The sequence below is a fragment of the Falco biarmicus genome, chromosome 3 (genome assembly GCF_023638135.1).
Source record: "Falco biarmicus isolate bFalBia1 chromosome 3, bFalBia1.pri, whole genome shotgun sequence".
Classification (NCBI taxonomy): domain Eukaryota; kingdom Metazoa; phylum Chordata; class Aves; order Falconiformes; family Falconidae; genus Falco; species Falco biarmicus.
Window position 1 is genome coordinate 86,208,098 of NC_079290.1, and position 27,305 is coordinate 86,235,402.

The 27,305-nt window shown below is 44.9% G+C and overlaps 1 protein-coding gene across 6 annotated transcripts in view; it reads left to right on the plus strand.

Moving 5' to 3' along the window:
• TSNARE1 (t-SNARE domain containing 1) overlaps positions 1–27,305 on the plus strand; it is a 507,873-nt gene that overhangs the window by 29,162 nt on the left and 451,406 nt on the right. The window lies entirely within an intron of this gene.

Below are 27,305 nucleotides of genomic sequence, written 5' to 3' on the forward strand. Positions count from 1 at the left end.
AATTGTGGTCCTGATTTCTTGATCAAATGGGAGGGTAATATGGGTGAATGCATCTGCTGGTGGATGCATTTGTGACAGATTTATGTTGGAAACACACTGTGTAATTTGCTGGTTGGGCACTGTATACTTGGGGAGCAAGAAAGTAGTCTTCAGGTCTCTGGTTGTGGAACATCTGCTCCTTGGAGGAGGTATATTGCTGTCCATGAACTGATACTCTGCTGCTTCTCAGACTACGTATATGTGAAGAAACGCAAGTGGCTGAAGTGACTTCAGGGCTGGAGGAGCAGTGGCTGGCTGCACTACTGTTGGCTACGCCACCAAGATTGGCCTTACTGTTGGTGGGGACACAAACCAGGTTGGTGGGGACACGAGCCAGGATGTCACAAAAGAAATGTCTGAAATGCAAGCTTCAGAAGGAGGATCTCCGTCTGCCAAAGAGCAAGCAGAAGGCACCTGGTTTCCTACAGGTGTGCCTTTTACCTCCTGACACATTCTCTGCCCCTTGCTGTCTTTAGTTGCTTCCCCACCACAAGACAAGCTGTGACTCTGGCTGGGTGCCCATTTTTTAATTACTTTATTTTTATATATATATATTTATATATAAAATAAAGTTACTCGGGGGTAATCCGCATGCTGGGTAGTTTCTGCAAGTGTTGTGATTTGAACTACTCCACACTGGTGTTCACTTATCTTTCTCTCCTTGATTCAGCCCTTAATATTTCACTCAACTTTTAGGGTGGTATGATGTTTTAGGATTTTTCCCCCCCTTTTTTCTCCATTTTCCTTGAAGCTGTCCAAGAGCTTCAAGTTAGGGAGCAGCTGAAAGGGCAGGAGAGTGGGACTAGTACATGGGAAAGTCAGGGTAGACCATTGATGGTTCTTGTATTGTAATTCTTTGTGGCGATCATCACCATGTTGCTGGGAAAGGCTGAGGAAGTGGCATCTGTCATTCCGTGACCATGGGAGGCTGGCCATTTTGTTTGCAAATATGGGAAAACTATAGGATGAGCGTCTGGAGGCAGTGCCATGGTAACAAGTAGTAAAGGTTTCTCTGTCTGCTCCAGAAGATCTCCTGGTGGGGAATGTCGAAAAATGCATCTCCTGTGACTTCTGCATCCCTTGTGACACAGCATCTCTCTTGACTTTTGGTAGCCTATTTGTGGAAGTGTTCATGGAACATATTCTCCTACATATTTTCCCATCTGTCTTTTTTCCCCGAATTCACTGGCCTTGGTGTATGCTTAAGAATAGACATGCTTTCTGCATTATGTTGAGAAGGCAGCTAAGAATTTATTTTTTGACCTTTCTGTGTTTAGATGATAATATTTTTAGTGTCTTACATGATGGCTGTTTCTGAGTCGATTTGTAGTTTGGACTTTCTTTTCCCATTTAACTTTAGAGAAGAAAGCTTGATCATTGTCTTAATCCGAAAGATAATTTGGGGTGTTCTGTCACCCAGACGAGGTTGTGCAAGGGGCCTTTTCATGGTGCTTTGTTACCCTTTTACATTGTTTATAAAATGCCTTTTCAAGAATCGATGAATTGGGCTTGTGGGATTTACAGTCTGCAAGAACATACAGTCGCTAGGCTGTACAGACCCTGAAGAAGCATGAAAAAAGAGAGACCCCAAAATATCATACTTCCTCTACCCTCAAAAAATGTGAAAAGGGGAGGAAGAGATTGTTACTCTATGTAAATTTTTTTTAATTATTTTTCATTTTTTAAATTACCTTCCTCACAGTATTGGTGATTAGATGGGCTTTTTCTTTTATTTGTCACCCCATCTTAAGCTGGATTAAGGCAGATAGCTAGGGATGGTGTGGCCTTTTCAAACAAGGGATAATACAAACAAGAGCATCTGGAATGACTGTAAGATTGTAAGATACAGAAAAAGTTTCCTGTAAAAATGTATCTCTTTGGGATGTGGTGTATCCCTTGAATGCAATGTAGTTGGACCCTGTTCAGCTGTGTAACTTTTGACATGGATTGGCATCTGGTTCTCTGAAGGCTTAATGGTGCCTTTAATTAAAAGTAGTCTAGGAATTGCCTAGTGAGACACAGGGTTCATTTAGCTCAAGAATCTCTTTTGGGTAGTGACCAGTAATATGCATGCTCAAAAGAAGAGAAAGTAATGTCCTGATATGCAAATGTGGTGATAATTTCTCCCTGGGTTTCTCCTGATGGTTAATCATTAAGGCTGGCTTAAGCATTTGTGCTGTAACTTAGTTATGACAACTTTGGCTGGCCTTGTTATACACTTCCCTGTGCCTTTGGATGCTTGAGTTCTTGGCCTCTGCAACCTGTGCTACAGTTAAATTACTCAAAAAAAAAAAATCACTTATCTCTTGAGAGTTTCCTGACTTTTCATTTTTTTGGGGGAGAGATTTCCTGGGTTTTTTTTCTGCTATGGGGTAGGAAGTGTACAGGTTCCAAATGTCTTCTCTAAACTGTTCCTTACTGAGTTTATTTCTGCTGTATTTGGTACCAGTCTGTTTTCTAAGTCAAACTTACTCCTTCGGTGTGTCTCCTTCCTTCTCCCCTGTTGCCATGGGGCAAGGAGCATTTTTGCTGCTCATCTCTCCCCCGTACTTTTGTGAGCTCCTTCTCTATTGAAAAGAAGATCCAAATGATGTTGCACTACTAATTTTACTTTATAATTTTACATTGCAATAACCAATAATAATTATATTTTACATTAAAAGAATCTCTGTATTATTCTGTCATCTTTCCTGTGCATCCTATTGCTTACCTGAAAGTAGTTGCCTTGGGCTAAGTTACTTTTTGAGGTGCTGGTGGTGACATACAGTTCCTTTTTGTTGGCTTCAGTTTGTGTCAGGGTCAAGTGGTGATGACACTGGTCCCAAGGGACTTGGCTTGAAGAATTTAGTGGAGACCTGTGACTCCTTCCATGGTCAGTGGAGCTCCTTCGAGGAGGCTCCAGTCTTCCTCCTTTGACTTCAGAGAAGCCAAACTGGATTCCTAGACACAACACTTCAGTTATGTGGGTGAGCTTGGCCACAGAGTGGCTTTTTCTCCCTTCCTTTTTTTCCTCACATATTCAGGGAATTTAAACTGAATTCATGTTAGTGTTTACTGCTTTCAAATGTGCTTACATGGCTCTCTGGCTGCTGTTCATACCTCTGCAAACCTCTTCCTTGCACATCCCAATCCTCTGAACGATCAGAAAATCTTTGACAAAGCGTTTAATTACCTGTGTTCCAGTCTCACTGCCTGGACTTGGCAATATTTATGATTCTGCTTATGTTTGCTTCCTTCTAAACTGGTGTCCTGGCTGGAGAAAGGAGGGTCGGGATTCCTGGTTGAAGCTCACCAGTTGTGAGCATGGGGCCTGCTATCCCTGAGCTCATGCATCACCCATGGAGCAGCTTTGAGCTTTCATCTCTGCTACTTGTGATAGTTTGTCCACATTAGAGAAACTCAGTGGAAAATTTTCTGCCATTAATAGCTCTAAAATCAAGCCAGCAGCATGAACTGCTTTAAAAGTTGTGACTTGGAGCAGGCTACCATTATTTAAAACCCTATGTGTTTAATTCCTTTGCAGAAAGCATCTTTTTGGGACCATAATTCCCAAGCCAGATCCTGGCTAGAAGTTGCAACACCAACCATTAAGGTCATCTTTCCACTTTGGCACAAAGGCGGTCAGTTGAAGGATCCTCCAGTTTTCTTCAGTGCCTTTCACTTTGATCTGGGAGCACTTTTTTTTATCTAGCCTCCTGGCATCTTTGTGAGGAAGGGAGGTATTGAGAGAGAATAATTTATAGGACTCTGTGGCATGGTGCCATTTTGTTAACAGTGTAATCACACTTGAAATATTCAATAGAACATTGTTCTTGAGTTAACAGGGAAGACTGTCATTGGATTATGTCCCATGTGTTGGGTTTTTTTTTTTTTTTTTGCAAAGTTTTCTTGCTGCATATCAGATAAATGATTGTATCTGCATCCTTAATAGCTGGTATCAGAAGTGAATTGCTTCAATTAAAATACTTTGAATTTATTTTTTCCCCATATAAGACTCTTTATTAGTTTACATCCATACATTCCCCCCCCGCTCCCTCCCCCCTTAAAATAATCCTGAAATTAGTATCCAAATTTTCCCTCTGCCCATACTCTGGATAAAGCATCTATTTCCAAATATAACAGAATGATGTTAACATTTTATTTGTTATAGAAAGAAAAATAGGCTGGAGATGAACAGCAGAGTGATAGTTCTTCTTTGAGAAGATAGAAATTCCTTTTCCTCTGTTGTTGTTGTTGTTAGATCTATACCAGCTGTGACTGTGATGGTGCAGGTGCTTTAGCTAGTACTGGGCTCATGGGTGGACAACAGGCAAAGGGCTCTAAGAGCATGAGCAGAGTATTTCTGCATTTTGAGAGGCTACAGGGCTCGTTTCCCTATCAAAGTAGGGCTGAGAGAAATGAATGCGGATGAGAGAACCATTTTTTATTGTTTTCAGAGTCAATCTGGAAAAGTCAGAACACCCTTCCAGCCAGCCTAGGTAAAATAGGGGTAATTCAAGCGAGCTTGAATATCTCTTTTCTCAGAGATTTTCAGCAGATGTTCTGTTTTAAAACATGATGTTCTTCGTGGTTATTTGGAGATGTACATACGGTACCTGCTGCCTTGTTACCGAATGGAGGAGCTCAGATTTAGTATCGTCAGCACTTTCTTGTTCAGCTTGGTGTCCCTTGTCCTAATTTCTGGGAAAGAAAGTACTCTTCGTAGTCAAAAAGGGATGCTGGAACAGATAAAGTGTTCCCATATGGTAATTCTTGTGCTCCAAAGTTATGAGGAACCTTTGATCAGTCCTCTGCAGGATTATCTTAATATCACGAGGGTTGATAATGTAAATGGCATTTTCAAGCTTGACCTGATTCATAAATAGGATAAGTTAAAATGATAAATGTGATCAAGTTATATGGTGCAGCTGCTTCCAGGGTTGGATGGATTTGAATTTCTGCCGACAAGGCATTGAGACCACTGGGAAGGACATCCCTGACCTTATTAACAGAGTGCAGGGGAAGGAGGAGCGTTGAGAGCAGAGCAAGACATGAAGAGTAGGTAGATTGTGGTGGTGCTGACTCTGCTTTGATGCCTTGGTCTAATAGTGAGGTCTTCTGCAATAGTTTGGTCTACTTTTAAGAAAATAGTTAATAACAATGACTTTTCTTGAATGTGTTCCTGGTACTGCTGCTATAGTTGGTGCATGTCAATGTCTGTTTCTGGTTTGGGTTTTTTTTTTTTTTTTTTTGCATGGTACTGTGGGCTCAGGATTGTTGCTGGTGAAGCATTTTCAAGCAAAAAAATGGGCTGTGGGCACTTAAATACTGATTTATTGATAAAAACATCTTTTTAGGTTATTTGTGTGTTCTGGCAAAAATTATGTTGGCACAAGATTCTCTGGTCCATGGCAGGACTTTCTCTCAAACCCAGACTTTGTGAAATGCTCCTCAGTGATGTGCAGGACTCAATCTGGATCCATGCTTTGGAAATCTCTCTCCTGCAGCATCTCATTTGTGTATCTGAAAATTAGGTTTAAATCTGTTTTCCTTCTCTTGTCTTAAGATTGCATCTACGTATAACTTTTGCCATAGTTTAAATCAGGTCTGAAAGCTTTGACGTCGCAGTAATTCATGGCTGTGAACCAGATGGGAGGATCCCTTGCCTGCTAGCTCTTGGTGTTGATGAAGAAGCAGCATCTCAGCAGGAGTAGCTATGCTGAGTAGAACAGTGGGTGCTGTCTTGTATCCTACAGATATACATCTACATTGCATGGTTGTGTGCTTTTCTATTTCTTGTGATGCCAGACCCAGGTTGTTTTTTTTTTTCAGCCCATCTTGGTTACCCTATTTTCCATGCAGAGCAGATGCTCCACTGATCCACTGAACTGAAGACTCCTGCCTGCATCATCACCCAAATTTCCTTCAGCCATATAGACAGCCCATCCGTAATGATCCTTTTAAACCAAGATGTATCATCATAGCTAGAGGGGGAGAAGGATCTTTCCATGCTAGAAACAAGGTTCTGACCTTTTTTTGCTGGCTGGTGCTGGTGCCAATGCCAATGTTGAACTGACAGCCTTTGAAAATCATCTCCCTGATCTGAGGAGATTTTGTAGCTAACATCTAGGTCTGTGTCTAGGGGACGTTGAAAGTGAAGAGGTTTATTTTTTCACAACTACAACAGTGTAGAATAAGAAAACATATATATGGAATTTTTTTAATGGTGTGTGTATATATGAAAATATGTGTGTTTGTATAACTATATATATTATATATAAAAATATGTATAACAATCTATAATACTGTGGCTTTTTTGCACTGACAAGTTAAAGTAGCAACAGGGGAGAATTGCCCAAAATAGAGGAGCACTAAATCAAATTGATTTCTGGCTTTTGCTACCTGTTATAAACCCAATTTAACCCCCTCAGTTCCAGCCTTTGTTCTGAACTGACCACCTGAGCACTGGACTCCCAGTGAGCAAGCTCTGGGTGAGAGTTATTTATTGCAGCTCACTTAGACACAAGTGGAAGAGGCTTCGGAAACAGAGGGAAATGTACTCTGAAAACCTTATAAACGGAAAGCTCCAAAGAATTTGGATTTCTGGTTTATTGACTCTGCTGTAACTGGATGTATTTTTGTAAAAATAGCATCTCCAGTTGTCAAGTTGCAAGGGAAAAGACTGTTAATATCTGGACTACAGGGTACACCAGCTTTTGACTGTGTGCTCACATCTGAGTAGGGGCTCAAATTTGTCATTAGCTACTCTTTTTATTTTTGTCACCATTAATATTCTTGCATTCTCAGTTTTTCCTATAAATAGAATCATAGAATGGTTTCAATTGGAAGGGACCTTGAAAACTATCTAGTTCCACCCTCCCTGCCATGGGCAGGGACACCTGCCACCAGACCAGGTTGCTCAAAGCCCCATCCAGCCTGGCCTTGAACACTTCCAGGGACGGGGCATCCACAGCCTCCCTGGGAAACCTATTCCAGTGTTTCCATGTCACAGTAAAGAATTTCTTCCTGATATCTTATCTATATCTACCCTCTTTCAGCTGAAAGCCATTCCACCTTGTCCTGCTGCCATATGCCCTTGTAAAAATTCCCTCTATAGCCTTCTTGTAGGCCCCCTTTAGGTACTGGAAGGCTGCTGTAAGGTCTACCTGGAGCCTTCTCTTCTCCAGGATGAACAAACCCAACTGTCTTCAGCCTGTCTTCATAGGAGAGGTGCTCCAGCCCTCTAAATATCAGACTCAACAGGCAAGAAAGATTCCTTCTTGCACATGTGCACAATTCTGATGGAGATGTTGTGGATTGGTATAACATCTGTTGTTCCAAATTCTTGTGGAAATTGCTAAAAACCCCAAACCAAACCCAAACAATTTTGTGGCATAGTGTTGTGCTTGCTTAATATTTCTTATGAGCTCAGGTTGATTTTGGTTATCGTCCGGTTTAGTGATCAGCCCTTCCTTTTAGAAGACACTGTTTTGCAAGTAAATGCTAGAGCTGGCCATTTCTTCTGCATGGGAAGGGCTGTGTGAGATCTCTAGCCAGAAGGCTTCACGCTTTCTTTGCTGAAAGTCACATCAGAATACCCAGTTTAATAAGCATTGGTGAATTTGTTCTTCATGGTCTTGTCTAAATCTGCACCCAAGGAGAGACATCCGTGCTGGAAAACGGGGAAGATGCACAAGTAAACTCATCACCACCTACTTCCCAGCTGTGTAGGACTTAGATGCTGATTAGAATCATAGAATGGTTTGGGCTGGAAAGGGACTTAAAAACTATCTAGTTCCAATGCTCCTGCCATGGGCAGGGACACCTTCCACCAGAGCAGGTTGCTCAAAGCCCCATCCAACCTGACCTTGAACACTCCCAGGGATGGGACCTCTACAACTTCTCTGGGCAACCTGGTCCACTGTGTCACTACCCTCATAGTAAAGAATTCATTCCTGATATCTAACCTAGATCTGCCCTCTTTCAGTTTAAAGCCATTTCCCCCCATCCTATCACTACATGCTCTTGAAAAAAGCCCCTCTCCAGCTTCTTGTAGGCCCTCTTTAGGTATTGGAAGGCTGCTGTAAGGTCTACCTGGAGCCTTCTCTTCTCCAGGCTGAACAACCCTAACTGTCTTAGCCTGTCTTCATAGGAGAGGTGCTCCAGCCCCTGATCATCTTTGTGGCCTCCTCTGGACTTGCTCCAACAGGTCCGTGTCTGTCTTATATTGGGGGCCTCAGAGCTGAATGCAGTGCTGCAGATGGGGTCTCACCAGAGCAGAGCAGAGGGGCAGAATCACCTCCCTTGATCTGCTGGTCATGCTTCCTTTTATGCAGCCCAGGATACAGTTGGCTTTTTGGGCTGCAAGCACACATTGCTGGGCCATGTTGAGCTTCTTGTCCACCAACACCCCCAAGTCCTCCTCAGGGCTGCTGTCAACCCATTCTCTGCCCAGCCTGTATTTGTGCTTGGGATTGCCCTGAACCAGGTGCAGGACCTTGCACTTGGCCTTGTTGAACTTCATGAAGTTCACATGGGCTCATCTCTCAAGCCTGTCAAGATCCCTCTGGATGGTATCCCTTCCCTCCAGCATGTTGACTGCACCACACAGCTTGGTATCTTGGCAGACTTGTTGAGGGTGCACTTCATCCCACTATCTGTGTCACAAAGATGTGAAACAGTGCCAGTCCTAGTAGCGACCCCTGAGGAACACCAGTCATCACTGGTCTCCACTTGGATATCAAGCCATTGACTGCAGCTCTTTGAGTGTAACCATCCAGCCAATTCCTTATCCACTGAGTGGTCCATCCATCAAATCCATGTCCCTCCAGTTTAGAGACAAGGAAGTAATGCAGGACAGTGTCAAATGCTTTTTACAGGTCAAGGTAGATGACATCAGTTGCTCTTCCCTCATCTAGCAGTGCTGTAACCCCATCACAGATGGTCAGCAAGTTTGTCAGGCATGGTTCGCCTTTAGTGAGGGCTTGCTGGTTGTCACCAATCTCCAGTTTATTTTCCATGTGCCTTAGCATGGCTTCCAGAAGGATGCACTCTATGATCTTGCCGGCACAGAGGTGAGACTGGCCTGTGTTTCCCCAGGTCTTCCTGTTTTCCCTTTTTAAAAACAGGGGTTTTGTTTCCCCTTTTCCAGTCAGTGGGAACTTTACCAGACTGCTGCAGCTTCTCAAATATGATGGAGACTGGGTTAATGACTTCATCTGCCAGTTCCTTCAGGACCTGAAGATGCATCTCATCAGGTCCCGTGGACTTGTGCACCTTCATGTTCCTTAGATGCTCTCAAACCTGATCTTCTACAGCGGGCAGTTCTTAATTTTCCCAGTCTTTCGCCTTCTGGTTCTTGGGTGGTGTGGCTGGAGCACTTGCTGGTGAAGGCTGAGGGAAAAATGGTGTTGAGTACCTGAGCCTTCTCCATGTCACAGGTAACCAGGTCTCCCATTTGCTTCTGGAGAGGGCCTGCCCTTTCCCCTTTTATCACTGACCTACTTATAGGAGGTTTCCTTGTTGCCCTTCATGGCTCTGGCCAGGTTTAATTCTCTCAGAGCTTTAGCTTTCCTGATCTGATCCCTGGCTGCTCAGACAATGTCTCTTGTACTCCTCTCAAGCTACCTGTCCTTGCTGCCACCCTCTGTAGGCTTTCTTTTATGTTTGGGTTTGTCCAGGAGCTCCTTGTTCATCCATGCAGATCTCCTGGTGGTTTTGCCTGACTTCCTCTTTGCTGGGACGGATTGTTCCCGAGCTTGCAGGAGGTGATCCTTGAATATTAACCAGCTTTCTTGTGCCCCTCTCCCCCCCAGGGCTTTATCCCATGGTGCTCTACCAAGCAGATCCCTGAAGAGGCCAAAGTCTGCTCTCCTGAAGTCCAGGGTAGTGACCTTGCTGTGCATCCTTCTTGCTGCCCTAAGGATCTTGAACTCCCATCATTTCATGGTCACTGCAGCCAAGGCTGCCCTTGAGCTTCCCCACCAGCCCCTCCTTGTTGGTCCAGCACAGCACATCTCCTCCTTGGCACCTCTATAACTCAGTTACGTATCTATCTTTACATTAACCTCGTATAGGCACACGTCCACAGAATTGCAGTGCGTTTCTCTGTAAGTATTCATTGCTATCCATATATCTCATCTACCAATGCTGCTTAACTTAACCTGCAAAGAATTAAAGCCCCTAATGGCTGGAAGCTTTCACAACATGAATTAAAAGCCTTTTATAAATCAGTACTTGGTAGCGTTCAGCACACTGTGTAAAGGTAAATAGCTCCTGCGTCTCCCCCTTCTCCCTGCTGCTTCATGGCTATGTCCTTGTGTTAAGTCCTCGGTAAACCTCCTTCTTATTGTGTTTCCTCTCTAAATCCTGCAGGTTGTAACAGGCTCCTAAATCTTGCAATGTGGTGTAGAAAATACCCTCTATGTTTACTTGTTTGTTGCTTTTAAGAGTGATTTGTATTTGACTAGTTTTGTACAGCTCTCTCTAGATATGCAACTCTTTCCATTCTTTGCACACCTCCTTATATATATATGTACACACACATATATACATATATAAAATAAAAAATTCTGAAAAGCTTGTCCTGTGCTAGGTAAACTTCCTCAACCTGTTTTGAAGTGATGCCTTATTTTTATCAGGGTCAGTATTTAAATGCACAGTCAACGTACCCTGCAGTTCAATGCACTGCTACAGAGGCATTGCAATAAGCGTTGCTGTTTCTGCTCCTCGTTTGTATGGTATGTGAGATTCTCTGATGGTTCTTAACTTCTCCCACATCTGAGCAAACCTGGTGTTGGCAAATGCAGCAACCCTGGCTCAGGTGATGTGAGCTGATTTGCAAGATTGAGGTTCTCCTGGGGCTTCAGGTTTGGGAGGGGGATTTTATTGCATCCGCACTTCTATAGGATCTGAATTACAGCTCAATTATTTATGTTTTTTTCCCCCTCCCCGTCTCTTTCTAGGACTTTGGCTTTTTCTGGAACTGGGGGGGAAAAAAAAAAAAGTGAATTTATTCCTATTGAAAAATCTGACCAGTGTCTGGTGCTGGGAAGGCCTTTTACAAATGCTGTGCAGTGCTGCTACTGAGAACAGCCTCCCATAGCAACCTTCAGCTTGAAAACTAAAATCACATCACCCCATATGACAGCTTTATTATTAGATTGGCGTGTGAACCCTTTGGAAGCAGTCTAGGTGGCAGTGAAAAAGTTTCCCTAGTTTCTGTCTGCAGGTTTGGTTTTTTTTTTTAATTTTTATTTTAATTTATTTTACATTTTATGGGGGTTTTTTATCACTTTGAGGTTTTTTTTTTTGTTGTGTGGTTTTTTTTTTTAATTATTTTTCTTTCTCAGACAGAATGCGTGTTAGAAAAGTGAGACACTTCATTCTGTGTAAAGGGGGATCTCTGCCATGAGGTATGGGACATAATCATGGCCATCACTGCAGCGATCTCATATTCTCTGCTGCTAGACATAAGATGGGAGGCCTTGCTGGAAAACTGTGGCAGCAGTGGAGTTGGGCTCAGGCTGTGCTTTTTGGGGACTTCTGTATATTTCAGTAGTGCTGGAGAGCTCCAAAGGGTTAGGGTCCTTCTCACCCAAGGACTGAGCAACACAGTGGCAAGAGCTTCAAGGGAATGCATGTGCCATCAGCACACTTGGCTGGTAGTTATCAGGTAGCTTTTGGAGACATGAAGATGGATGGTGCAGCATGCTCTGTGTGGTGTCTTGGGGTTTTGCCTGCCATCCTTGGATAGTGGATGTTGCACAGGTGGTCAGTCAAGGGGTCTGGGTCTTGGTCAAAATCTACCTAAACCACTCAGTGGTGGTGGTGTGCTGTCACCATCCTTAAAGAGATTTGAGTTGCCAGCCTGAGTGTTTCTTGGCTTAGGAAGTTATTTCATCAGTTTGAGCTTCAAGGGCTGATGAGCTTGGCCCTAGGTGGGTCTGGAGTATTATTCTAAGTTTGTCTAGGGTAGTCCCTCACTTTGCTTTCATGGTGGAGATTATTTTGGTCCTGACCCATCAGCACTCGATGTAAATTAAGACTGCACTGGCACATGTGCCATTCCTGTTGTCCAGCCTCTCTGCAGACTCGTGTCACCCCTCCATGCTGGCTTTGTTTCCTCAAACCTTCTGTTGATGAAGGGTGGATGAAGTTCCTGGAGAGCCAGGTGTCCTGAGAGCAGTTATGGTGGGACCAGACCAGGACATTCCAGATCCAGTCTGAGAAAAGGCTGGTGATGGGAGAGTTTGTATCTTGGGCTTTTTGTTGAGCTTGGCATTACTGATCTGATGGACTCTTCCTCTGCACCAGAAAAACAATTGCAAAATAGCTGCTTGCAGTCTTCACCCACCCACATGGACAAATGTGGCCTGCTCTGAGCTGGTGGCTGCTGGGGCTTCTCTGGCTGCAAAGCTAAGAGAGAAAAAATGCCTTGTGCTGTTGGTGCTACAAGCTAGTATGACCTCCCTGATCATATTTCTTCACTGGTGCAGAGATAGCCCTGTCCATACCTGTGAACCACCAGATCTGTGGGAGGAGCAGCATCCTTTGTGCTTGCTTTTGGACCTCCGGACTTATCTTCGCAAGCTCTTCTGGGGAGGAACAAAGCTCAGCAAGTTATTTTTGGGTGAAGGAGAGGGGGTGGCTTTCTGTGCTGGCTGTAAGCAAGGAGACAGCCAGACTCAGACCCTGGGAAAGCTATGTAGAGAGAGAAAAGGTTTTAGAGCCGATGTGAGGAGCTGCCTCGCTTTATCTGTGGTTCCTTCAAAAGCTTTTCAAGCTTTTCTGACAGGCTTTGTGAGTGTCTCCATCCTCTCTTTAAAACCCATTCCTCTCCATCCCTTTGCACTTTGTAGAGAAGCACAAAGTGACTCATTACACAGCCTACAAGGAAACTTCAATGAATAAATGCATTTACGAAAAAGAAGAAAAGAAAAAAGAAAACAACAGTTCTCCTGTCTGGGGCAGAGTGATGCTTTTGCTGTCTTGAACTCTGAAAGAATAAGTTAGGCTGCTTCTTTTTATTAGCTTTTAATTAATTGAGTTACTTCAGTGCTGTTGTTAACACTAATAGGAATTTTTGGGACTAGAGCTGTGGGTTTGGCGTTTTTTTTGGTGGCTGTTTATTTAGTTTTAATTTGTCTGAAGCATCAAGAGCAAAACTTGCAAATTTTTTTTCTGTATTTTATTTCTATGTTTTATTTTTATAGCTATTTCCATTCTTCCCTCTCTAAACTTCCTTGATGCTGGCAGTACCCCATGGGGAGGAGGAGCATTTCAGCGCCCTGCGGTGCTTTCTGAGCATCCTTGGCGCTAATCGGAGCAAAGCGGCATCTTTTGAGGCACCTGCAGTGTCTTGGAGGTTGATAGGAGCCTCTTGCCTTTCAGAGGAGTTATGCTTTTCTGCCAGGTCCCTGAAATAAATATGTTTATTTAGTTTTTTTCCTTTGCTGCTCTGATGGAAAGAACCGTGGTGACACTTTTCACTTTTTTCTCCAGTAATAAAATGACCACATATACCTGCAGTTTTAAAAATAGATTTGTGCATCCCCTTTCTTGCTTCTGCATTTTCAGTTCTTGTTGGGATCTCTCTGCTCGGCGCTCCCGAACAGAGCGGGATGACAGTGTACATATATATTTATATAATTCATGCAACGCATGGACTATATAAATAGATATAATTTATTTATAAAATTTATACAATTATATAATTTATACAATTAATGCAATGCATGAATTTTGCAGTACATAGAAACAACAGTCAGTCGGCTGGGGCTGGTGGTAATAACTGGGAATTACACTTCATTTTATTTAAATATGGATCTTCAATTTGAAGGCTCTCCTTGAATTCAGAAGCTTGCTAGTGCTCTGCTTCTTCTCCATAAGCTCCGAGTCTCTTCTCTTTGTTTAAATACAGGAAAGCAATGTTTTCAAAGGGAGGGAAGAGGGTGAGAAAGAAGTGTGGGTGCTCCTCTGAGATCGAACCGATCCATTTTTATCTTGTTATATATCATTTTTACTTAATGCTGTTATATTATTTCAGCTGCGCTTAGTTTTCAGATTCAATGCAGATATGAAGTTGCTATAACAACATGATGATTCATATAATGCTAGCAACAATCTGCAGGGATTTATTTTTCTATCATGACGACTTAGATGTTTTCGGTGGGGATTTCTGTCTATTTTCAGATAGACCGTGCCATTAGCACTCTGCAGTGATTTGCTTTGGATTACCTGGACTCCAGGTAGCAACACCTGTACTTGTGTTCTCAGGCCCAGAGATCTCAAATTACTTTACAAAGGCCAGTGCTGTTGGGCCAGATTTAGGATGGGAGATGAAGGCATGGGGATCTGGGACTGGCCCAAGCACCTGCAGTGTGTTGGATGTACGACCCCGTGTACCTGTGCTTAGGTGGTTTCTCCATTTTGTTCCTTCATACAAGGGTAGAGCTGATGAAGTGATTACTTCTGAGATCCTGCTGATCCACATTGTTTAAAAAACGAGAGACACAAGTGAAGAGCTCGTGAATGTCTCCTGGAAACATATTGTCAAGATCCTTGTTACCACCTTAAAGGTCCTCTGACATCACTTGGGAGTTATGGGGTAAATCCTGAGGATTTGCTTAATAAATCTGTTCCTTTTTTAAAAAAATCTTACTTTATTTTTTCAATTGTGGTCTGTGATAACAAAAATGCTTTTTTTTGGGTTTTTTAACAGAAAAAATGCCCAGAATTAGGGATGACTGATTTTTCTGTGGAAGATGGCAGATTATACAGAAATACCTACTGCATGCCAATTTTAAGCTGCTTCTCCTTTGCAAAGAGCAGTCGTGATGGGAAATGTTTCAAGGTACCTCCAGACGCTTTGTCAGCATCTCAGTTCAAATCTGAAACGTACACAATGGAGATAAATGCCTTCCGTGTCCTGAAGCCTCACACCAAGAGCTCTCTCTTCTCTTGCTTCTCTGCCCTAATGCTGAGAATTTCAGATAACACATCTGTAAATGGGGTACCTTTCTCGGAGTTTTGGGTTTTTCCAGTCTTGATTTTTTTTTTTTTTTTTAATTTATTTTAGTGAATGGAAGCTTTTGTTTTCCTGCTACCAAACTGAGGATTACCTGGTGGGTGTTTTGTGGTGGGTTTTTGTACACTCTTCACCCACCCCCCCACCCCCCCCTCTGTAGAGCTGTAACTGGGCTCGATGCCTTTTGGAAAAGTGCTGTTCCTCCTTGCAAAGTCCAGTACTGATCTGAAAACCATCCAGAGATGGTAATGTGCTTTTGTCCAGCCTGCCTGTTGAGCTGGCGTCTCTTTATCTTGCCAGTCAACTGGAATGCAGCTGATCCTGTAAAAAGTTGGGCTTTCTGTCCTGCATAATTGTGTTAAATTGCATTTGCATCCTGAAGAGAGCAACTGGGAGAAGATGTTGAAGCCTTACATGCATTTTTAAATTCATAAATGCCATCAGTGGAGTCTAAAGCATCAGATAACTGACTCTAAAGGCCTTACTGAAATGCACTGATGTTTTTATGTCTTTGAGAGTCATCTTCCTGTGCACTGAAAGTCCAGATCCTACACGTGTTGCTGTCAGCTGTATGGGGTTGAAGGCTCATAACTGAGAAGAGAGCTGGTGTTGGAAATGTGCCATGGGGGCTGTAATATCTATACACCGTCAAGTGAATTTTGCAGTTTTGCAGGGGGTCATATTCTGACACCTGGCATTGCTGCTGTGGTAGGACTTTTGTTGGAGAGCAAGAAGATGTTTTCAAATCTGTCTTCCTGCATCAGAGAAAACATTTTCTCTTGGTGCCTCTGTGCCTTGCTAATCCCCACTCTGCTTTTTCAATAATTGGATGTTTGGGCACCACAATAGAAATGCAGTAAAAATGGAGGCAATGGAAAATATGTGCCAGTAAATTATAACTTTTTTCTGGAGATGTGTTCCAAAAGTTTAAAGCTTATGAAGGAGGCAAGCCAGTACAGTATGTGAGGTATGATGCTTATTTCTAAGGGATGTTGCCTTCATTTTGTTCCTAGGCATAGTTTTTGACTACATTGATCATTCTCACCTGATCCCACACAGCCTCTTCCATGCAGCAAATTTTAGATTTCTCTTTCCATGATCTCCTCTGCACATGGGATGAGGACCTTCATGTTTGGATTGGTGGCTCCTTGGATGCTGTGATGGAATGGAGGAAACATCCTGTTCATCACAGCTGGGACAGTCCTGCAATTTTAGCTTCTGGATCTTGGTACTGTTGCTGCTTCTTTTCTGTGTTTTCTCATGGGCATGTTACAGAGCTGTGCTGCTGGTGGGTAGTGTGATGCAGGTGGCCTGGGACAGAAGACAGTATCTCACCCAGCTACTTGGGTGCATGTGTGTGTTTATGTGATGAGTAGAAGATGATTCTCCCTCTGAGTCATGCAATTCCTGTCTCCTTCTATAGGCTGGTAAAATCAGTCAAGGGACAGGGAGGGAAGAAATGGAAAATGTTTCTGTATTTCAAGAGAAAAAGCAACCACTCCTCCGTGGCAGTTATTTTTGCAGAAGTTTGCATCTCAATTTCAACCCCAAAATATGCATCAAGTGCAGGCAGCTGTGTTTGTTGCACCAGAAGGTGTCTGAGATGCTGTCGGTTTTCCTGTGGTGGTCCTGATAGTGTGATGAGCTGTAGTGGAATGAAGCTGGGTTAATTAGCATTGATAATATACAGCTGTGGGCTGGCTTCAGGGGCAGCGGGTTGGCCGATGTAGATGAGGTGCAGCTGTGGCTGGTTCTGTTAAGATGTTGGGCAGCCAATGAAGAGGGAGCAGCTGAGGAGGAGAGAGAGGAAGAAGCAAGAGAAGAGAGAGCACACGCCCTAGATGAGGTGAGACGAGCTGAAGAAAGCAGAGGGACTCTATGAAGAGTATGCTGGTATGAGATGGTAAAAGACCTTGTTGCAGCTGGCTAGTTTGGAGAGTACTGCGACAATGAGCCGTGAAGGAATTGTCAACCACATGCACAAGGGAGGTAATTTGAAAAAAACCCCAACAGCTGGGGTTCACAGCAAGACCTTGGAAATGACTTGGCTTGATGTATTGGTGCCTCACTGTTGAATGAGGTTATCAGAGTGCCTTGAGGGCTGTGGGTCAGCATCTGTCCTTTTGTTCCCTCTTACAGAATTGCTCATGTCAGCTGGAGCTGCAGGGTTCTAAGGCCAGGTGTAGTGTGGATGTCAGGGTTTTGCCCTGGTCTGGTAGTGCAATGTTACATCTTTGGCCAAAACATCTGTGTAGAGTAAGCAGTTGGTGTGCGCAGTGGGTGGAGATGCTTTCACAGATGGTTCTCGGAAGCTCTTTCTACTTAGGGATGCCCAACATTGTGACATGTTGTGACTGTTTAGCCCCCTAACTTTGTGTTTGTTCCCAACTGCTCCTTGAGGATTTTACAGAGGTTGTTTTTGGTTTTCTCTTGGCTTATAGTGTTACTTCTCTTGTGTTGGTGTGGTGGCAAAGCCAGAATGTGTGAGACCTTCAGTAGTGGTTTCTGAGAAAACACTCATCATTGCCTTTTGCTGCTCTAAAATATCAAGAAACCTGTATTCTCCTCGTCCTCCCACGTCCATTTGTATAGGAGAAGGACTATTGGCCATGTGCGTGGACAGGACAGTGCTCTAAAGGCAGCCTTTTTGTGTTTCAAGCAGCAGCTGGTCTGCTGGAACAGGCATAGTGGTGGAGCTGGAACCATGCTTTGAAGTCTGGTAGCAGCAGAGTGATGCTCTTGCTGTTGCTGCGATTGGAGCTTCCCATTAGCTCTTTCAGCTGTCGGGAGTCTCTTGACATGATGCAGGGAAGTTTCCGCATGATGAATTTCAGGGAGTGAGGCGAGGGTGGGTGTACATTTTAATCTTAGTTCTGCATGATGGAAGATTCTTGTGAGCCCATCATATTAATTTCAAAAACTCTTTGGTATTGTGGTTATTTTGCTGGAATAATACAGTTGGCTGGGAAATAAGCAAGCAAAGCAGGAATCTGGGGAACAGTAAAACCAACCACGCAGACATAAGTTAGCCTGCACAGGCTGTCAGTAACCACCTGCATGTCTTTCCTGACCCTGTTCCTACCCCTGGGGAAGAGGTTCTGTCCCTGAAGGATCTCTGTGTCCTCAGTCCTTTGGATTGTAGTTACTGGATTGGAAAGACTCCAGTTGTCCAGCTCTCTAGCTCGGCCATCTTCCACTGGTCCCATCTGCTAATTCATCCTCCAGGAGAAACAGAGTCAATGTCACGCCAGCAGGAACTGTCGTAAGCTATTTTCATGTCTAGTGCCTGGGCATGGCATAGGGGAAAGCATGGAGGAATTCCCAGAAAGGCAGTTGAGTAATGGAAGGTGATGGGTCCAGATGGAGCAGAGACATCTTCAGAAAAAGACCCTTCTTCCTCCCCCCTGTTTTCCTTGCAACTGAGCTTTGGCAGCGTTAAAACTTAAGGTAACTTCCTGATGAAAGCCTTTGCTTTGCTCAGAAGGGGGAGCTGGTTGCAATCCACTTATACCATTTCAAGCTGGGAAAAATATGGCACTGGGACAGGCAGCTGGTCCCTGCGGTGCATGTAGGACCGTGCATGAAGATGTGAGATGGCCCAGCAGCAAGGATGTGAACACTGGAGTGAGGAAGCATGGGTTGATCTCTCCGCATCAAGAGATGCGTGTACAGGGCAGTGTCTTTGATGATTTGTCTTGGTACTGCCCTGGTTTCCGCCACAGAGGCTCTTTAGATTTTGGGGACGTGGTGTACAGATTGGTTGTGTTGCAGCTTGGGGACGTTCCTGGAGAATCTACCAGGTGAACAACTCTAGATAGCAGCTGTATTGGTACTTGTATATGTTGTACAAGCAAGGCACAATCTGTGCCTCCACCTCATGCTTTTTGTTGTGTGTGTTCGTGTTTTGTTTTTTTTTTTTTTTTAATAAATACCATGTTTGTGTGCTTGGATGGCATTTTCCATTCAAAAAGGGAGGGAAGGAATGAACATGTCGCCTCACCCACACTCAGGGTGCTGGGAACGTAACTCGGGAGAATTACTCATGAAACTGCAACTTTATTATCCAGCTATGAAGGATTTCTTCCACCAGTTTCCTCAGCCTGGCCACAATCCTGAAATTAATCTCACCTAAACAGTCTGTAGCATTTCCTCTATCAGTGCAGGCAGAAATAATTTTGTTTTGTGGCTGAATGCTTCAGACAAAGAAGAAAAAAGAAAAAAAAAACACCAAACATGCAAACCCAACCACAAAACAACACCAAAGTACAATTTTTAAATGGCTGCATTCACTCTGGGTTTTAGAAAAGGTTGTCTTCATCCCAAGCAGGTGGAGTGTATCACTGGGAAGCCCTGGATGGATTGCCATGGTATTGTCGTCATTGTGTGTATCAGCATTTAGGAGTTGAGTCTGTTGCAACTTTGTTGGCCTTATTAGTGCTGCTCTTCCTCCTGCCATCTAAGCTTCAGCCTGCGGTTTCTCCATTCTCCTTGCCTTTGTCATTGAACTTTAACATGCTTCTGTCTGTCATCTCCAAGTTTCTTGCTCCCAGTCCTTGGCCATCGCCACAAACGGCTGGCATTGCCCTTGGGCGCGTTCATCCTTGTGGAACAGTGGGATGCTTTTCACAACGTTTGCTTTCCAGATGGATCTCCCCTCTCCAAGTCTGCTGTTTTGCTCTGCTGTAGAAAACACAGCTGCCCTGGGGTTTGTTTTGCATGTGCAAGTGTAGGTGGAGCAGATTGGAGAAGACTCAAAGCACCTGGGTGACTGGTGAGCTGGGTGGTTGAGGTGGTTTCCCCCTGTAAACATCTCAGGAGGAGGGGGTAGCAGATGGGATTTGGAGTTACTGTGCCCTCGTGGGCACTGGCAGGATGAGCTTGTTTTTGGATCTTGTTGCTTGGGAGAGTCCGTGTGAGGCTTCAGGCTCTCTTAAGTGCATAATAAGAGAAACACTCCTGTATTTCTCTCTCCTGATGGAGAATCACCTGTCTTTTAGCTGCTCTTAACAATGTCCTGCTGTAAACAGGATTGTGAGCATGCAACAGTTGAAATCAAGGCCTAAGTGCATCTCTCACTGATGTTAAGATTCAGAAGCCCAGGTGTCCCTTACATGCTTGTCATGGTTTAACCCCAGCTGTCAACTGAGCCCCATGAAGCCACTCACTTGCTCCCCCTCAGTGGGATGGGGGAGAGAATCGGGTAAAAATGAAGAAACTTGGGGTTGAGATAAAGACAGTTTCACACGTAAAGCAAAAGCCGTGCACACAAGCAAAGCAGAGCAAGGGATTCATTCATCACCTCCCACGGGCAGGCAGGTGCTCAGCCATCCCCAGGGCAGGCGGGCTCCATCATGCCTAACAGTGACTTGGTACAGTTAGACGCTATCACTCCAAATGCCCGCCTTGTGCCCCCCCCCCCCCCCGCCCCCCCTTCCTCCTTCTTCCCCCAGCTGTATGTGCTGAGCATGTTGTCATACAGCCTGGAATACCCCTGGGGTCAGCTGGGGTCAGCTGTCCCGGCTGTGTCCCCTCCCAGCTCCTTGTGCCCCCCCAGCCTGCTGGCTGGTGGGTGGGGTGAGGAGCAGCAAAGCCCTTGGCTCTGTGTGAGCGCTGCTCAGCAGGAACCAGACATCCCTGTGTTGTCAGCACTGTTTCCAGCACAAATCCAAACCACAGCCCCATATGAGCTACTGTGGAGAAAATTAACCCTATCCCAGCCAAAACCAGCACACTCATCATCATACTCTTTCTAAATTTATTTTCCTGGAGCAGAAGAGGCTGGCGGCTGAACTCACGAATTCCCAGCTGTCAGCTCCTGCTGTTTGTTTTCCTTCCTAAAGAAAGGGGGTGAAGCAAAGGTGCTTTGGAATGCCCAGCAGAAAAAGCATGCTTATCAGCAGAGCATTGATGGTCTTGCTGAACAACAAGTTGGAACTAGGGTGTTCTAGGCCAGGCCAGGGGTCCTCAAACTTTTTAAACATGGGGCTGGCGTGCAGATGAAATGGCAGGCAGCCATCTGCGGCTGCTTGGTTCCCCCCCCCAACCCCCGGTGGGGGGCAGAGGTGGTGGTGGTGGGGGGGGTTGTAAATACCAGGGGCCGGATTGAGGACCCTGGGGGACCGTAGTTTGAGGCCCCCTGTTCTAGGCAATAGAGGGCAAATGGCCAGGCTGCGCATCTCCTTGTCCTGCCCATTGGTGTCTAGGAGGCTGATAACATTTCTTCTGTCAGCTGCTAGCTGTGGCTGGAGTCTTTTTAAAAAAGTTTGTTTCCCCCATGGGCTAGTTTTACATTACTAAGAGGGCCTGAGAGTGGTGCTGCAGATGTCCCAGGTGTAGGATGCTGAGGGATGAGGTGGATTACCACTCATCTGCTAATGAAGGCTGTGGTAAACAAGAGGAGATGGAGGGGGAGGATTGAGTTGAGGTGCCTGATGGTGATTTTCTTAGGTTAAATGGGCAGGTAGTTGGGAATTACATCCTTTAGCTGTAACGACTCAGTAAGATCAATGTTTACAAAACACCTTGCACAGTTTGATCCACATCTTGATTAAACCTCTAGGCTGCTTGGCCATAGCCTGCTTGGTAACACGTATATATGTTGCCCTACCTTCTGATGTTTCTCACAGGCAGCTACAAGTAGCTGCTGGTCCGGGGCGGGGGGGAAAGGCTGCTGTCACGGGATGTAATTGGCTCGGTATGTTTGCACGGAGTTCACCGAAGGCTGGGATTGCTGCTCTAGACAGATACAAATCATTGTTGCAATTTTATTTCTGAGTTATTCTGGCTGGGGCTATTGCATTTTTTAAATTTTTTTTTTAGTGAGTTTTGTGTATAGAGCATGCATATAGGACATATACAGCATTTATAGGAAGTGTTTATTAATATCTTAAAAATACTACTGTATTCAGCATACGGTGACCAGAACGGTATAGGAGCTAAACACAGTGTGTGAAGAAGGGCTTCCATGTTGGCATTAATTGAACAAGGCAAGTAGCTGCATTAATTAAAAGGCCTGTTGTGATAACAGACTGATGAATGGACACTGCATTTTCTTTGTAACAGCAAAGATTAGAAAATACAGTATTCTTAGTAGCTGTTGCAAGGTCGATGTGTATACTAAGGAACCTACGGTTTATCTGGCTAATGTTCATCTTGCACCATCTGGGTGCTGCTCTGGGTGGCATCTTGAAAGATGCCCAGTGCTCAGCGAATGCAGGATCTGCCTCTCAGGGTTGCACCAGCACTTTTTCCTTGCAGGGGAATTGGGTGCTTTTATAGCCAAAAGGTGTTGTTTCTAGAAGGATGGTTCTTAGCATAAAACCTAAAAATGGAAGTACTTGAAAGGCAGGGGTGTGTGTATGTGCGTGCAAGCCAGCATGAGAAAGAAACAACCTGCTGGTGAGAAATGCAAAGATCTTGATTCAGCAGGGCTCTCCTTGTTGTCTCAAATTTGACATAAACTGAAGTACTTAACGGGGTTGTGGCCAGCATGTTCCTCCCATGGTAGGTTCAGTATCTTAAAGCAGACAGGACAGTTAAGTAGGTGATTCCCCATCCTCATTGCAGGTTTTAATTTGTTATTTTTTGCAGGCATCTTGCAACCAATTATAATACTCTACTTTTGCACCTCTGCTAATCTGGAAATCTTAAAACCCTTCAGCATTTTTAGAGGGATATATCCCCTTTCTTTTAAAAAGGAGGTGCTGTTCCTGTACTGAGCAGTATGTTTTGAAGAATAAACGCTTGCTTTTGTACCTGTTTGTGCAGGCCAGCTCAGAGGCTGCAGGTTGCTGCTGGACACCAGAGCTCATGGCACTGGTGGTGTTGGTGTCCTTTAGCCATGATAATGAAATAGTTTTCTTCCCAGTACTAATCATCTGTCTCACTTTTCCTTCCAGATTAGAACAAAGTCTTGTGTGACCAGGAGAACAGGACTTGGGAAGCAGTTATTAAGAACACCTCTGCAGGAGAGGGTTACCTACATGTGGAAGGATGGGGCTTGGGCAGATGCATATAAAATTTTTCCCTTGGGTTGTGGGTTTTTTTTTTTTTTCCCTGGCTTTCATATATAGATAAGTTTCACCCTTTTTTGGACTGTGTTGTGGAAAAGGAGAGCTGGTTTATGAAAGTTTTGGTGGTGAGGCTGGGGAGGGAGTCCTGTGCATCGTGCCTTAGCCTCACTGCTATGGAGAGCAGCCTTATCCAAGAGCTGTCTCAGAGCTTTGGCCGTATTTTCCTGTTCTCCCCACGTTGTTGTGCTGTTTCTTTGATAGTTTTGTGTCTTTGATCTCCAGAACTAGCTATGTGCAGAAAAAAAATGAAATATGGAAAGTGGCAGTGTTTTGAAAGATGTGTGCTTGAAGATGACATGGAGAATTAGAGTCATATAATAGTTTGGGTTGGAAGGGACCTTTCAAGGTCATCTATCCAGCCCCCCTGCAATTTTCAACTAGATCAGGTTGCTCAGAGCCCCGTCCAACTTGACCCTGAATGTTTCCATGGATGGGGCATCTACAGCCTCTCTGGGCAGCCTGTGCCAGTGTTTCACCACCTTCACTGTGAAAAATTTCTTCCTTATATCTAGTTTGAATCTCCCCCCTTGTAGTTTAAAACCATTACCTCTTATCCTATTGCTACAAGCCCTCCTAAAAAGTCTGTTCCTGAAACTACAAATTCCCTGAAACCACTGAGAACCATATTGTTCTGTAGGTCTCTGGGTTTAACTTCATGTTCATCATCTTGGAAGCTCTTGCCAGGGAGAGTAAAGCCTTCTTGGTCTCCTGTGCGGTGTGAAATGCAAGCAGGGGAGTTCTGCCTGCATCATCCCATGCCACGCTGGTGGGATGTGCATGCATCCCTTGGATGCTCACTGATCACTCCCAGAGGACTTGCTGTCTGCTCCAGCAGCAGATTCACAAGTGGCAGCTCTGTTCTTGGGTAGGACAATTGAAGCCAAGCTCTTTTGGCTTTTCCTGGGACTTATTTTTTTTTTCCCCTCCCAGCTAGTTTACTTCCACTTGGAGGTCTAGGGAGCTGCTGTGGATTTATGTGACTCCTCATGGTGTCCCTTGGGAGAGCAACTCTTGATTCATCACCTGCAAGGTTCGTGTTTTGGGAGAGAGCAGAGCTTTGTGTGATTTTCATGTTACCTGCGGCAGCACTCATGCTGAATCACTGGGACAGGTGTCCCTTCTGATATGGGTGATGTTTTCCTAAATATCAGTGCTTGTTGCCCCTGGATCTCCTTGCAGCAGTACTGAGTGAAGAGCATTAGTGGTGTTACTTCTGAATAGTCCCCCAGCACCACATTTGGCTGGAGTGAGATAACATAAATTGTCCTCCTACAAGGATATGGGCTGAAAACTAGAGGATTTGGCTTTCAGTATGAGCTAGTCATGCCTTAAAACAAATTTTGCTGAAGGCGTCTTTTCTCAGCTCTATAGCTTTCCCCTTCCATCTCTTGCTTTGACATGCATTTTCTTCTGCATGGCAGAAAGGGCTCTGCATGGGAATATGGCCTCTGTGAGCTGCCTGGCCTGATGGGTTAGAAAGCTGTAGTCGACCAGGTGGTGGGGCAGATTGTTTTATCATCGAGGGGGGAAATAACTGCTGTGGCACCTCTGTGCCCCTGACACATCTTGCTTGTGCTGGACCTGGAGTTATGAGCCTGGTGCAGAGTGTTGTTTGGTGGTGTGAATGATGAAGAACACCAAACGTGATGAATGTGAAAGTCCCTTCGTGCTTTGAGAGATGTGTTGATGGTGTCAGCCAAGCCGGGGTCAAGATATTTGTCTCCCACCAGCTGTCATGATTGTCCCTGGCTATGTTGACAGTATGTTGGCCCCATTGATTTGTTGACCTGTTCAACTTCTTAACTGTTTCTGAGGTTTCTTTGTGCTCTCGGACACTTGCTCATCACCCCTCTCCCTCCCCACTCTGTGTACCATGGGTCTGGTGCTCTGCCCGTGTACATGCTGCATGACGAGGAAGGTGGGTGGGAGCTTTTTGGGGAGGGTCACTCCAGCTGCAGGTTGGGTATGGGATGCTCTTGAAAGCCTCGCTGTTTGGTAGGTACATGTTGGTCCTTTGGGAGCAAAGCTAAGGAAGGATATCTCTTGCAGCAGAGAGGCTGTATCTCTTCCTGTTCAGATTTGCTGTTTTTCACCTCCTGATACCCTTAAAGTCCAGGCAGCAGAGTTGGTTTTAGCTTTTGATTCTCCCTGCCTGGGATCTGCCCTAAGCGAGCGCTAGTGAAGGCACTTTTGCTGGAAGGAGTGTACAGGGTGCAAGCACAGTGTACTCTCTGGCCCCAGCCCACGTCATGCACATGGCGAAATATTTGCCAGAGGCTGCTGAGGTCTGGAGAGGCTGCCCCATGCTAGTCCACCAGCAGGTCCTCCTTGGGGACGTTGTTCTACTGGCCTGACCCATGCTTCAGCCATTCAGGTGATGCAAGTAAGAGGTTGACTGGGGCTAAGCCTGTGCCTGGATTTTTGTCCAGCTTGGAGCAGTGAGCATCAGCTTCAGTGTTCAAACTTTTCTTGTGTGACCAAGTGGTTTTCTTTCTTCTTGTTTCTGGTTATTTGTGATTTCAGGTAGAGGCATGTTGATTGGGAAAATAGTGTTTATATCAGTACATAAAAATACATATGCATACGCACAACTATATGTAAAAGACACCTTGTTTGCTAAAGCAGATGGAGAAGTAACATCTGTATGTTGATGCCCTTATTGTGCCCAGGTCCTTGCTAGACCTTGTTACATTTTCTCCTTATCCTCATCCTTCTGATCTTTGCGAGTGTTGCTGTTGAACCTCACAAATGCTGTTTTCCGTGTGGATACTGGTTTTGTCTTTAGGGTTGCTAAGGAATTGGGAGTGTTGTTTGTCCAAAGGCACATACAAGGGTTCAAAGCTAATGGCGTGGGCTTGGGTTGCTGTTCCACTTCTCCCAGTGTCCTGCTCCATATCCTCATCCCACATGCAGTTCCCGGCTGTGGTGTTGCTCTGCAGCAAATCTGTGAAGTGTGGAAGGGAAACCGAGCCATTATGCAGCCTCCTTGTGTGGCTGTCCTGGCTGTCAGCATGTGATGTGAACAGTGTAGTCATCCAAAGAAGCTGCTCCCTGGGTGGTGGGTTAATCTGGTGCTGACCTACGCCTACCTTCATCTGGATGTCCTGATGTTTAGCATCCCGTATGCCACCCGTCTTAGAGCAGTGGGCAGTGTCGTCAGCCAGTTAGCATATTTTGTTTGCTCAAACTAGTTTCTTGGCCAGTGTTTCAGCACTGGGGTGGTTTCTGGCCAGATTTCACCCGTATGGTGGTCCCTGCTCAATGAGCAGGGCAGGCCTTGCTTTCACAAAGTCTCTGGCTCCTGTCTTGCTGCTTTTTCCCTGCATCTCAATGCTTGTGAACAAGATAACTGCTGTGTTGCTCTTGTAGCAAACTCTGCTCAAAGTGACAACCGTGGGCAAAAGTGTGTTGATGTGGTGTGCTGGGATTGCTGATTCTCTGGGCTGTCGTCCTAATCTCCTTAGCACTGAGAGTTGCCGCTCCAAGCTTCCTGGGTTGTCTTTCTTGAGAAACACCGCCTCTGAGTAACCCAGGATCTGCACAAATTCCCTGGTCTTCCCCGAAGAAGTAGGAAGGTGTTCTCCCACTTCAGCAGCACGGTTTGGGTTTGGCAGAGCAGAGCATGCAGCTAGAGGGAAAGCTTCCCATGTTTGGATGCCAGCATTGCTGTCTGGCCGCGGGAGGTGTCTGCCGTGCACCACATGGGAAGAGGGTTTCTTGTGTTTTGGGAGTGCTTCTCAGATGGGGAAAACCTGGGTGTTAAGAAAGGATTTTTTTTTTTTTTCAGATGCCCAGCAATACAAGGAAGTGAAATTATAGTTAATACAGTAGCTGTTCCTTAAGGACAGCTGGGCAGCTCCTGGATCAAAAAGGAGCTTCATCTCCACTGCATATTAAGGGGTTGAAGAGAGCTTTCCTGTGCTGTGCAGGTGTTTGGACCAAGCACCGGCACCTAAAAACACATGAACTATGGAAAAACAATGTTGTTCCCACCTCTTACCCTCCTGCAGCATCATGAGTCTGCTGGTGGCTGCCACCATCACCTGTTTTCCAGTTTATCGACGTCCTCTTTTGCAGCTTGGGTGGGATGGGGGGAGGTGAGACTGTCCTTGCCCTCCTTCTATCAAATGGCTGCCATCTTCAGGTTGGGGAAATATGACGGGGCTGATGATTTAGCTTTATTTATT